This window comes from Peromyscus maniculatus, chromosome 6 (assembly GCF_049852395.1).
Source record: "Peromyscus maniculatus bairdii isolate BWxNUB_F1_BW_parent chromosome 6, HU_Pman_BW_mat_3.1, whole genome shotgun sequence".
NCBI lineage: Eukaryota > Metazoa > Chordata > Mammalia > Rodentia > Cricetidae > Peromyscus > Peromyscus maniculatus.
In genome coordinates this window covers 128,564,147-128,577,228 of record NC_134857.1, presented here as the reverse complement: position 1 = coordinate 128,577,228, position 13,082 = coordinate 128,564,147, and the positions used below count along the sequence as shown (strand labels likewise).

The 13,082-nt window shown below is 41.3% G+C and overlaps 1 long non-coding RNA gene across 1 annotated transcript; it reads left to right on the top strand.

The window, feature by feature from the left end:
- The first annotated feature begins 870 nt into the window (after positions 1-870).
- LOC121830538 (uncharacterized) lies at positions 871-12,088 on the top strand. Its single transcript, XR_006073770.2, has 3 exons — positions 871-945; positions 2,161-2,256; positions 11,751-12,088. It is a non-coding gene; the product is annotated as an uncharacterized LOC121830538 (long non-coding RNA).
- The last annotated feature ends 994 nt before the right edge of the window (positions 12,089-13,082 follow it).

The window sequence follows — 13,082 nt, the reverse complement described above, 5'->3', positions numbered from 1 at the left end:
CACACGGTACAATCTGGAAGGATTAACGATTCACCCCTGGTGAGTGGATGTCTCCAGAGAACATCTTGACCCACAGGAGTCTTGGTCAGTAGGTCTTTGTTTTAGTTAGAGTTTCTATTGCTGTGAAGAGACACCATGACCATTGCAAGTCTTATAAAGAAAAACATTTACTTGGGGTGGCTTACAGTTCAGAGGTTTATTCCATTATTATCATGACAGGGCATGGCAGTATGCAGGCAGACATAGTTTTGGAGAAGGAGCTGAGAGTCCTACATCTTGATTTGAAGGCAACAGGAAGGTACCTAGGATACTGGGCATGATTTAAGCATTTATGAGACCTCAAAGCCCACCCCAAAAGCGACACACTTCCTGCAACAAGGCCATACCTAATCCAACAAAGCCACACCTCCCAATAATGCCACTCCCTATGAGCTTTGGGGTTCTAATTACATTCAAACTACCACAGCTGAGAACTTCACATATAGAAGAATTGGGATTCTTGAGGTTGGACTTATATCAGGAAGGATTTGAACCCTAGTCTGTCTATTATACTAGATAAGTTATTTTTTATCTTACAGCACATTGTTTTTTAAAAAATGTGTTTGAAATGGATGAGTTAATTTTTTGTTGAAGAAGAAGAGAATAAGAAAAAGAAGAAGAGGAGAAGGAGGAGGAGGAGGAGGAGGAGGAAGAAGAAGAAGAAGAAGAAGAAGAAGAAGAAGAAGAAGAAATGAACTCAACTTTGTAAGCATGCCATAAAAGTCAAATGAGATAACTGCTTTGAAATGCAGTTTTTATTTCTATTAGACAATCATGAGATCAATAAGTCAAAAGATGATTGTTAATGAAAAGGTGGTTGTTTATTCACAGTTCCTGAGAAGAGGGCATATACCATAACACAGGACCAGAAAAGGAGGCACCAGGGTTGGCTATCTGACAGGAGAGGTAAAGAAAAAATGTTACTAAGAGTCATTATTGTTGTTTCCATGAGGAAGAATGGGCAAAGGACCCATGACTGACTAGTTTAAATAACTTCAGTGGCCTCCAATATGTAGGGACTTTCTTGAGATGTAGGGACTTCCTCTTTCATCCTGCTTTGGCCCCAGGACAGTTAGAGAAGTATCATAGTGGCTAAGAAAGGAAGTAATTGGGGCTCTGGACTGGTTGGTTTGCATATGAAATGTAGCCTTCTCTTATTATCTCTAAGAATTAATTAACCCTAGGAGGGACAGTACCTCCAGGATAAATAAGGCCACTGATAATTAAATGTCCAAATGAAAAATCAGGGTCACTACAACATGTAAGACATACACCTAAGTGCAATTGTGGCTGAGAGCAAACACCAAGACTAATTTCAAAGCAAGCTGAGACACTGGGCTGTAGCTCAGTTGGTAGAGATCTTGCTTGGCCTTCGTGAAACACTGGGTCCTGTTTCCAGCTCCTTCTAAACTTGGCATGGTGACTCAGGTCTGCAGAAATAGGTGGAAACCAGAGGTAGGGGGATCAGTACTTCACTGTGAAGGGAGTTCTTGGCCATCTTGGCCTAGAAACATTCTCCACTGTTGTCTCCATCTCATTACCACCACACACACCAAAATCATGAGCTGAATGGAGCAAGTCAGAAAGGTCGAAGAGGCTTACCAGTTACATTAGCAATCACATCTTTACAATGCCAAACAATTCCTTTAAAGTATGTTTCTAATTTATGTGACACATGTACACATAAATACACTAGGGCCGGGGCCTTCAACATGTGAAGAAAACTAGGGGTAACTGGGTAAAAGACTGTAAACTGCTGACTAAGGGTTACATGTAAGCTGCCACATACAAATGCAGGAGAAAGCTGGTTCTATGCAAATGACCCATAAAGGTTTATGACTGTCATGGCTTGGTCCCTGTGACTTCCTGCCTGGTCACTACACAGATTGAGAAGAAAAACAGAAGTAATTTTCTGCTTCCAGTTTTGCCAAGTGCTTAGAGCATGTAAGACTTCATGTCTTTCTTTCATTACCTTTCTGACTTGCTCCATTCAGCTCATGATTTTGGTGTGTGTGGTGGTAATGAGATGGAGACAACAGTGGAGAATGTTTCTAGGCCACAGAGAAGCAACACTCACTCTTTCTTAGTGTCCCAAGGCTCAGTGTTTACTCTGCACTGCAGGGAATGCCAGGGTTGTCTGCTGATGACCTGGGACTGACCACTCTACCTGAAGTACTGTTGCCGGCCCCTCGTGCGCACATCCTGCTTCACCTCCAGGTAATAAAACGTTGTCTGATAATACTGCTTTGTTTAGATGAACTGTGAATCATTTCTCTTTTTCCAACAGGTTACTTACTGGTCCATACATGGATTCTTAAAATATTTTTGGAAGCTGGAAAGGTGGATCAGTGGTTAAGAGCACTGGCTGCTCTTAGAGAGAACCTGGGTTCAGGTCCCAGCACCAACATGGTGGTTGATAACTGTCTGTAGCTCTAGTTACAGGAGATCTGATGGCCTCTTTTTGCCTCCTTGGGCACCAGGTACCCATGTGGGGCACATACATCCATGCAGGAAAAACACTCACACACATAAAATAAAATAAATGTAAACTGTATTTTGTGTGTATGTGTACAGGCATGTGTACGAGATATGCTTGTGTGAGTGTGTGTATCTGTCGGCACAGAGATAAGTGGAAGCCTTGGGGTGCCCTCATCCATTTTTTCTTATATTTTCTGAGGCAGGATCTCTCACTGAGCCTGGAGCTCATGTTATTCAGCTAGGCCACATGTTCAAACACATGAGCCTATGGGAGACATTGTGCATCCAAACTTTCCTCTATAGAATAAAATCACACTGAATCAAAAAAAAAAAAAAAGACTTCTTGTCTTCAGTGCCTGCTTATTTACCCTTACACCCTTATAAATACTTAAATCAGTATGTACATTCCCTTGGAGTATTTTCATGGGAACCTATGTGGACTTACTCTCGATCCAATTCACAATCTCTTATTTGGCATCTGTAGTGATCTCGGCATTGTTTAAAAGGCAACAGTATTATGAAGAACAGGAAGTTCTGCCTACCATTCACAAACACGCACTGAACATGGGTCCTATCACAGTTGTGGATTGGGGTCTGGAGGGCATCCACTGGGATTTCTAGGTTCTTATGTCCACCATCAACCATCAACGTGCAGGATACCATGTTCAAGATAGGTGTGCCTGGGCTGGGGCTGTTGTGACCAAAGATGAGGGACAGGATAAGGGGAGTCCCTTGACTAAGCAAGGGACTCCACAGCCTGGATACTGGAAGGGAAGCTGAATGGGGTCAACATATCCATTGCATGAGTTCTCCCAAGAATGTAGAGTTCCAGTAAGTACCATAGCACTATCTCTGAGCTTGGTAACCTTGGCTGCATAGATTCCCCAGAGATGCGAGCATTTTGATGGTGGGAGCTGCAAAGCCTCAGAAAATTCAGTGGGGAAGAGAAGGAATTGGGAAGACAGGGTTGTACTCTCAGCTAGATCTGTTCTTGCCAGGTTCAGAGCACTCTGAAATAATTACCAATGTGAAAATTTCATTCAACTCCCATCACAGCCATCAGTTCCACCCACACATCAGCTCTCAATATTTTTCTAACTTTATCCTTCTCAGTTTCTCGATTATAAAATGCAGGGTTTCAACAGATGATCTATAAAATCCCAGACAGTTTAATAAAATTCTGATTATATAATGCTTTTGCTTTCTAAATCCCTGCCTTATCAACTGACTCAGAGAGGAGAAACTTGGCCTAATCCAAATATATATATATATATATATATATATATATATATATATATATATATATATATATATATTATATATCCACAAATGTCTGTTCCAAGATGTAAGAAGTATCTAAAGGGGAGAAGGAAAAACTAGGACTATAGGTATTTTAACATTACAGAAGCTCTTAAATGAAGAATTAAATAAGTAGGTATTTTAATTATATAGAAAGTGTAGAAAACCAAAAAAAGTAAAAGTTTTATGTTATTTTAAAATTATTTTATCTCTATATATAAGCATCTGGTTATGCTATTCCATGGTTTACTTTTCATTCAACAGTGAATTTTTAAAACAAACCCACATGCATCAAATGTATATGTCATTCTTATCCTATAGGAAATAAACTTGAATTTGCTTTTAATTTGAAATATATTTATTTCTATTTTTAAAGTATTGCTTAACAGGTATAGTGTTGTCTTCAAGATTTTTCAACCTTGTTTGGATTGTGTGTGAAAAATGAAATGTATCCAGGCTAAGGGCCAACAGTTGACTGGATCAGAGTAAGGGAGAGACAGAGACAGGAATTAGTTATTAAGTGAGCTGCTTCTCTACACCAGCTGGAGGATGGCATTGTTAGCGACAAGACCTAGCCCAGTTGTTTTCAAAGGTCTACATTGGCAAAAAAGCAAAGAAAGACGGGAGGAGGGAGGGAGCCAGGGCTCACAGCTCACGGGTAAGATGATCTATTCCCCTCTTCTGCTGCTTAGTGCTGATCTCATCTGAGGGACCTAATCAAACAATATCGCTTTATACTCATTTTTGCAAAAATCTTTGCATGGTCCGAAGGAGATTATGAGAGTCATTCTACACCCCATGCAGAATGTTTTTATTTTACTATGTGGTTTGGAACCAGGGTGTGAAATTCTCCTACACTGGAGACAGAGAAGAATGGAATGTTATTTCTCAATTGGGAACACAATCTTAAAAGAATGACCAGCTTTTAAAACAAAACTTCCCACACTACTAAAAAATCAGAAGATTGGCGCAAGAGGGTAACGCCCTGTTGCAGTCCACCGAGCTTTCTCTTTTTCTCTCTTTCTCTCTCCTTCTCCACCTCCCTTCCCAGGAGAATAGCTCTATTTTCTCAGTTCCCAAGTTCCTTTCACTGCTTTCTTTCCGTTTGGCAGTGATGACCAGTTTACCTTCGAAAGATAACCTGAAAGGATTCCAAGATGTAAGCGTGGGTTCCTTCTGTTTTACTGGTATAACAAGGGGTTAAATCTAAGGCCACTGGACAATGTCCAGTTGTTTTTTGATGTAACTCAACCAAGGCATAAGCATGATAGCAGGGTTTATATTCATGAATGAACTATTTTTACTTTAATAAATATTCTTGGTGCAGATCAGTACAAGTCAGCACAAAGAAGTGAAATCAAAATTATCTGTAGTGCCCAGTGTGCTTCTCACACCTCTCCAACCCTTCATTCCCTCGGAAGGCTAGTCAGCTTAGTCAGGCTAAGAAAAGCAGGCAGCGTGATCATCGTGAGCCTTTGCTCAGCAGCTGCAGATAACTGCCCTTGTGGAGAGCGCTTAATCTCTCCGAGGTTCACTTTACAGCCCTGTGGAAAACCAGCACAGCAATATTAACTGAACTCTGAAGTGATTTGGTAGAAAATAGCAAAAATTATAGAAGACAAATATCATGTGCTAGGCAAACATCCAAGGATAATTCTCTTCCTTTTTAATGGTTTTGAGTCTTGGGTGTTTGTTAAACCAATGATCCTTTCTCTGCACCAACATTTGTCCACACAGTGCAGAGCCTCAGCAGGATGAGTGGGAATCCTTTGTATTGGCAATTCCTGCTCATCTTTAACGGTCTCAGTTTGCAGCTTGTAGCGTGCCGAGGGCTGCCAGCTGATTATCACCAAACTCTCAAGAACCAACTACTGCAGACCCAACTACCTACAGACTTTGTCACCATGCCTTCCTTCCTTCCTTCCTTCCTTCCTTCCTTCCTTCCTTCCTTCCTTCCTTCCTTCCTTCCTTCCTTCCTTCCTTCCTTCCTTTTCTCCCCCTCTCTCCCCCCCCTCTCTATTTTGCTTATTTATTTTTATGTTTTTGTAGGAAAAGAAGTACTTGATAGTGGTAATGGCACATGTTAAAGCATCTGGAGTCTAGAAAAGATCTGGTTTTTTTTAGAACTTTCATTATTTATTCATTTAACTTTTATACATGGAGCTCCTTCTCTGGGGTCTCTATTTTCTATTTGGGGAATTAAGGTTATAGCCTGACCAAAAAAAAAAAAAAAAAAAAAAAAAAAGAAGAAGAAGAAGAAGCAGCCAGGTCTGCGTTGTTTCTTGGGAGATAAATACTGGAGCCAGTTAACACAGTGTGTGATGCTTAAAAGAGAGCCAAGGAGGGCTGCAGAAGATTCTGTCTGCCAGGAAGCACCTTAGACTTAGGGTCACGGACACTTTCTGAGCAGTGGCAGCTGTTCCACAGATCGAAAGAGGCTGTCTGCCTCCTCGCCCCCTCTGCCTTCAGCCAGCACTAATGATGAACTCCTACACTGGTCTCTACTGGATCTCCTCCCCTCGTTTGCCTGCAAAGCCACAGTTTCATTCTTGTACATCAGTCACATTGATAACCAAGTACACTCTTTGTTTTCTATCATGAAAAAAGTACTGGAGGAGCTGGAGAGGTGGCTCAGAAGTTCGGAGTACTTACTGTTCTTGCGGGGAAACTGGGTTTGGTTCTGATCACCCCCATGCTAGCACACAACCATCAATAATTACAGTTCCAGGGGATCTGAGTTTCTTCTGACCTCAGGCTACTGCATGCAGGTGGCATGTGTACGTGTACAAAGGCACACACGCACACAACATGCACAAGAAATGAATAAATGCTTTTATTAACACTTGAGCTGAACAGATAGCTCAGCGGAGAGGAGCATTTGCTACAAAAGCATGAGGCCTGAGTTCAAATCCTCAGCACCCATGTAAAATATCAACCATGGTCACGTGCCTGTTACCCCAATACTATTGGATGCAGAGACAGGAGGATCTCTAGGGCTTGCTTGACAACAGCTCAACCCCAGGTTAGTAAGAAATCCTGTCTCCAGGGAATATGGTGCAGAGTGATAGAGCAGGCCCAGGACATCCTCCTTGAACCTCACTGAGCACAAAGGCAAGCACACTTATACACATGTGCGTGCATAAAGCGCGCGCGCGCGCACACACACACACACACACACAGAGGCACACACCTCCACCCCATCACCTACACACTAAAACCCTCCCCAGGTACAACATCAGTATCTTCTGCTCCTTTTCACTGGGATTTCCTTAACATCTTTTGTTCTAACTTGTTTCTCTTTTGCAGACAGGCTAACCGTGTTTTCACCCTCAGCCCTCCCTGAAGCTTTCTCATCAAGGTCCCTGATAACCACAACTCTAATAAAATTGATAGCTGGTTTTCCAACCTTGAACTGTCAGGAATAATATCAGAGTTGCTTACCATACTCTTTGAAATATCTATAGAGTTAAAATGTGGGACAGCCTTGGCCCAGAACTTTGCCCTTCCCACAGACCATGCTTCTCTCATGTTTTCTCCATCTTCATTCACTGTTTAGGTGACTTCAGAGATTTTAATTCCATTTCTTCATTATGACTACTTATCCTCTCCTTTCAGCTCAGAGACCCAGACTCTTATCTAAGGGTCTGTCTGTCACGTCCAAGCATGAGCCTGATAGTATTTGACTTGTGTCAAAGCGGGGAAAAAGACGGAATGATGAAAGAGTGCCTCTTTAGAAAAATAAAACAAAACCATGGAATAATATTTGGATTAATCCACGGAGTCTATTTAATGATCAAAGGAATTTATTTGGGGGTAAACTCACAATCATGGGAGATTTATCATAGGGTCCAGGAAAGTTGAGCTATGTCCCATGCTGAACAGCTTGGTCCAAGATCTTAGGATCCAGAACCACGAGATAGCCAAGAAGAGAGGGCATTCTAGGTCTTAAGGGTCCTCGGTGGCCCCGCCCCAGAGGCTGGTACCTCAAGGTCATAGGTGGGTGTAATAGCTACAGCTGAATCACTAGGGCCGATGCTTCAGGGCATGGCTCAAACAGCTGTCCACCACATCTCCCCCTTTTGTCTAAATAAGAAAGTTCTAACCTAACACAAAACTATATACAATGGGAATGATTATCAAGGAGAAATAAAGGGTAGTGAATAACTCCACAAAGACCCCAAAACAAACATCAAACAAACAATGACAGCAAAAATATTGCAGCCTTAGAAAATTATTTGTTCCATTGACAAGACGAGAACTGTGAAAGAAGAAATGGTTTTATGACAGAAATGGATACTTTTGGTTTTGGACCACTGTCTTCAGGGTTATTGGCTAGCATGGTACATGTTGGCAACATTTCAAACAATTGTTAGAGGATTAATTTTTATTTTACGGCCATGCAGAGTTAGAAAAAAAATGCCTTTTATTCTCCTCTGGTAGCAATGTTGACATCTAAAAAGATTCAGGGCCTTTTTGAGGACCTGTATGCATGTGTGTGAATCCCATTTTTTGAAACGGCTTCTATCATAGAGGAAAGTAATGGGTGACTCATGGTTTTGTCTATTCTATTTATGTAATGTCGTGTTTATATCATTCAAGAAATATTAAATTAAGTTTTGGCAGAATTTCAGTTAACTCATAACAAAGTGAAATTAAGCATATCAAATAGTGTGATGTTTTATCAGATATCAAAAAGATTAAGGTGTCTAAGAAGGCTTAAAAAGCAAACAGTATATAAACAAAATAAACAGTAGTAGATATTTGAGACATTTTACCCGGTATGATTTGATATGAACATATTTGAGCCCCTCATAGTGATAAAATACCAGCAAGCTGAAGTCATTTGTTACTTGAACAATGTGAAAATTGCTATTGTAGATTAGTTTAGCTAAAATATCTCAAAATAACCCAACAGAGACAAATTGTCTGGTATACTAAATTTAGATATTCTCTGGGTTGGTTGTGAAATTAAATTGCTTGTTATTGGATAGGCTGATATTTAATATGATTTGATTTGATAGTGCCAAGGGAAGATTCAGAAAATCAACATTGTAAGGTGTATATTGCATGTAATTATAATTAGAGGATTGTTTTGTACTCATTTTCTATTTAATAAATAAATAAAATAAGAAGCATTGACAGTTTTCAGCACAAAAAGATTTAAAGAACGAAATACACAGGTGAGCTTATTCTTTTTAATTATAGTTGTTAAAAGCAAGAGCAGATATGGGTGTGCCATGCTTAGAGAAACTAAAACAAGTGGGTATATATATCTTTTAAATACTTCAAGTCCTCAAGTTCCCACAGGCCATGAGTCTAGAAAAAACAAAGTCACTGGGCAAGGAGTCTTTAGGAGTTATTTTGAAATAAGCACAATTTCTAATGAGTCAAAGTTTTGTATGCTCATGGATCTGAGCATGCAGAGACACACTATTCTATGAAGATTAGTGAGGAAGGGAGGAGGCAGTATGGTCAGTGATCCACATATTCATTTCTTGGGCATTTTTCCTGGAGGGCCCCTGGACTGCACTTATAAAGACATGGCTGCTTGGCTGATTAGAGGGTCATGCTAAACCACATACATGGTTGCCCTACTGGTTTCTGATAGATTCCTCATTCTGTCCTTTGTCCCTTCCCTTTGTGTTACTTGGGCCTTGAGAACAATACTGAACTCTTCTAGAAATGGTTTCTGTAGCTTTGAGCCAGTCAAAGAAGACTCTGAACTTTCCCAGCTCTCTCTTGTGCTATGTGTCTGCCATGGTCCTCCCTAGAGACTCCCCATCTCTGGTGCTCTGCTGCAGCCCTCTTGACATCTGCTTCAAGCCACTGCTTCCTATCGCAGGAGGGAAGCTAGGGACTTTGATTTATAAAAGGGCACTTTTCATTGAAGCCAGAGTTCTTTTGTGGCTTTTATATATAACCTTATCTGGCTCTGGAAAAGTGATCTGCATGATAGATGTGAACAAATGAGTTGGGTGACTGGCTATTTCTTCTCTTTGGATCATTAGTTTCCCCCCAGTTGACTGGGAAGTCTTCAGATTTCTACCTCGCTGACACTTTCAGCAGCAAGGAAGAAATGAGTCCCAGGGTATGGCTGGCGGGAGGCCTGGAGCAGGTCAAATGTTACAACGATGTTGGAAATGTCTAATATACGGGAACAACCTTCTCCTGGAAGGGTTGTGCTTTATTGAATTGCCATTTGCCTCTCCTGATGTCCCTAGACCGGTTCTTTCTGAAGCTTTGTTTCTGAAATCGTGTCCTTCCTCTCGTCTGTCCTGCAGACCTTCATCCGACATCATGAAAGCCCTGGGAAATAAAAACGCCTTTAATGGCCAGGGCTAACGGGAGGAACCACGGATATCAAATCTTTGCCAGGAAGTGGCTTCAGACACTTGGAGCCTGGAGATGGCAACCTTAACCCTGGTATTGCCCCAGGTTCCTGTCAGCATGAAGTGAGTTCCCACAACTGAGCTGAGGTCGCTGACAGAGTGCAGAATTAAGTTCACATGACCAGACTTGGCCAGCATGCACTACTGGTCTCATCTCAGTGCTGAGGCAATTAACAAGTCCCACTCTATGCCTCTCTGTCATCCTGGTGACTTTCTGGATTTAATTGTAAATGGTCTTTCCTTCTCTCACTTTCTGTTTTCCTGTGTCAGTGGAGCGATTCAAAGACAAGTGCTGGGAGTGAGCTCCCACTGCAAGGAGGAGCAGCAGGCCTTGCTGCCTGTGAACGCTGGTTCACACCAGGCTCACTGTCTATAAAGGGCTGCTCACACCAGGCACCAGAGCTGGTCACATTATGGAGCTTGTTAACTTCAAATCATCTTCATTTAGTGTGTGTGTGTGTGTGTGTGTGTGTGTGTGTGTGTGTGTGTGTGTGTGTGACATACATTTTACAGAAACCCACCCCGGGGAGAGAAGGGCCTGTTGCCTCTTTATTACACTGTAGAAGAGCCACATTAGTGTTCCAGTCTATATATTATGAAATTAAGTGGATACCCTTGGGGTTAATTCCTTGTTGTAATTGTAATGAAAAGAAACACTTTCTAACCCTCCATTTAAGATCTATAACTATTAAAACCCACTAGCCTTGGTGACTCCTGGGGCCAGTGGAGTGCTTTAGGGTATATGAAAAAGGGCACTCCTACAGTGTCCAATATCAGTAATTTAAAAAGTAACCGCCTCCAAGTGGGAAAATGGACAAATGAGTTTTCCGTCTTGCCCTCCCTGCTGTTTACCCATGGTGGACTCATTCATCAGTATGTGAAATTATATGCATATTAAAATTGTGGCCCTGCTGGCATGGCTCTGTAGCAGTTGGGGCCCTGGAGCTAAAAGGAGAAGTGGACACATGCCCCTACTCCTAACCCAGATGAATTCTCCAACTGATGACCACTGGCAAATAGGAATTTAGTTTCATCCAAGTGAGACTCACTGGGGAAACAAACTACTTTAAGGATAAGCTGGATGCCCAGCAGAAGATGACCAAGAGAAGATGGATTCAGTAGTACCACTGGAGGTTCCTTGTCTTGTAATGCATGTCAGGGCTCTTGTTTTTGTTGTTGTTTGTTTTTTACCTTTTTAATTTTAATTTTATTTTATTTATGTTTTTTTCTTCCACTTTTTACCCTACAGGTCCTTTGTATCAATATTACAGCTTCCAGTTTAGTATTTTCATGGGATCTCCATTTCTTGTGCCTTCTCTTGAGCTCTTTTGTTTGCTTTGCCAGTTCCCTTGTCTTGGTTTTTGTTTTACTTCATCTTATTATTATCCTATAGAAGCCTGTTTCTTTTCTAATGAGAGGTAGAAAGGAGGTGGATCTGAATGGGAGGGGAGGTGCGGAGGAGGTGGTAGGAGTAGAGGGATGTATTACGTAAAGAAACAAACATTTTCAATAAAGGAAAGGTAAAATTGTGGCCCTGGTTTCTAGGGTATGGTACAGCCAGAGGTAGCAGTGTGATGTTCTTCGGGGCGGAGTTTGGAGTCGATCGTTCTGGCGAATGAAGCTGAAAGACTGAGAAAGAGAACTGCACCAGAGAAGTGCATCACGTGGCGTGGCCAATTCCTTGGATGCCTCCAGAGCCTCTTCTGTTCATCTGAGAAGAGCCACTTTCAATTCCAACAACTCGATTTGTAGTATCTAGCCTGCTATAATTCAGTTTATTGTTAGTGACAAAGAAGAATGTACGTTCTGCATATGACATCTGATTTAATTTCTTTATTACAACTATTATATCCATTAAATATCAAATTTGCTGGTGTATTATCATCTGACACAGTGTGAGTCACTGGTTCATACACAGGGAACAATAACAATAATTTAAAATAAAAGAGAGAGACATTTCACTTTATAATAGTATGAATGCACAAAAAAAAAAAAGACAGAGGAAAGAAATAAAACAGACTTTGTGAAGCTCCTAAGACTTTGGGGGGAATTCCTGTTAATAAATGTATTTGTTCCATTGTGGGTGACAGGATCATAGTGCTTTTCTTTTTCCTCTATCACTCATTATATTATGAATGGTCTCAGAACAAAACACAAAGCAGTTGCGTGCATGCTTGACAGGAAAAGAACCAACTAGAAAGTAATTGTTGTATTTAAAAGTTTCCATTCTAATGCCCTAGGAAATGTGATGAAAGGGTCTGCTTTAGAGGACCTCCACCCGACCCATTGATAATGCTGTACATTGTCACAACTTATTAAGAAAAAGTTTATTTTGGGTGACTAGTCCTGTTAATTCACATAGCAGAGCTCCTGATGATTGTGTGCTTATGAAATGTGTGTGATATAAGTGTGTGTGTGTGTGTGTGTGTGTGTGTGTGTGTGTGTGTGTGTAAGGTGTTTCAGAATACTCCTGAAAAATCATCTCTCCTCTGTTGTTCCTACGCCGCATGCAGCTCTTGGCATTTCCCAATGTGTCTCCTCTGCAGTCATTTCAGAATGCCAGCAGAGGGCTGGTAATAGCCCATCATGTTTAGGTCACTGGCTTGTATCCAAGCTAGGCAGGTGGTCTGAGTGAAATTAGCAGGCCTGTCTCAATTCAGTTCCCAGCTTCCCCAACTCCACTCAATCCAAACTGTGCACTGGGCTTCCTACTTGTCTCTGATTGGCTACTTTGGAGAGAAGATTTTTAGACACCCAGACATGACTAGGACAATCAAGTGAGAACCACTCAACAGAGGCCGACCTGGAAGTCTCGCTCTAAATACGATGGTTTTAAAGATATTTATTCCGCCTTCCTCCCTCCCTTCTTGCCTTCTC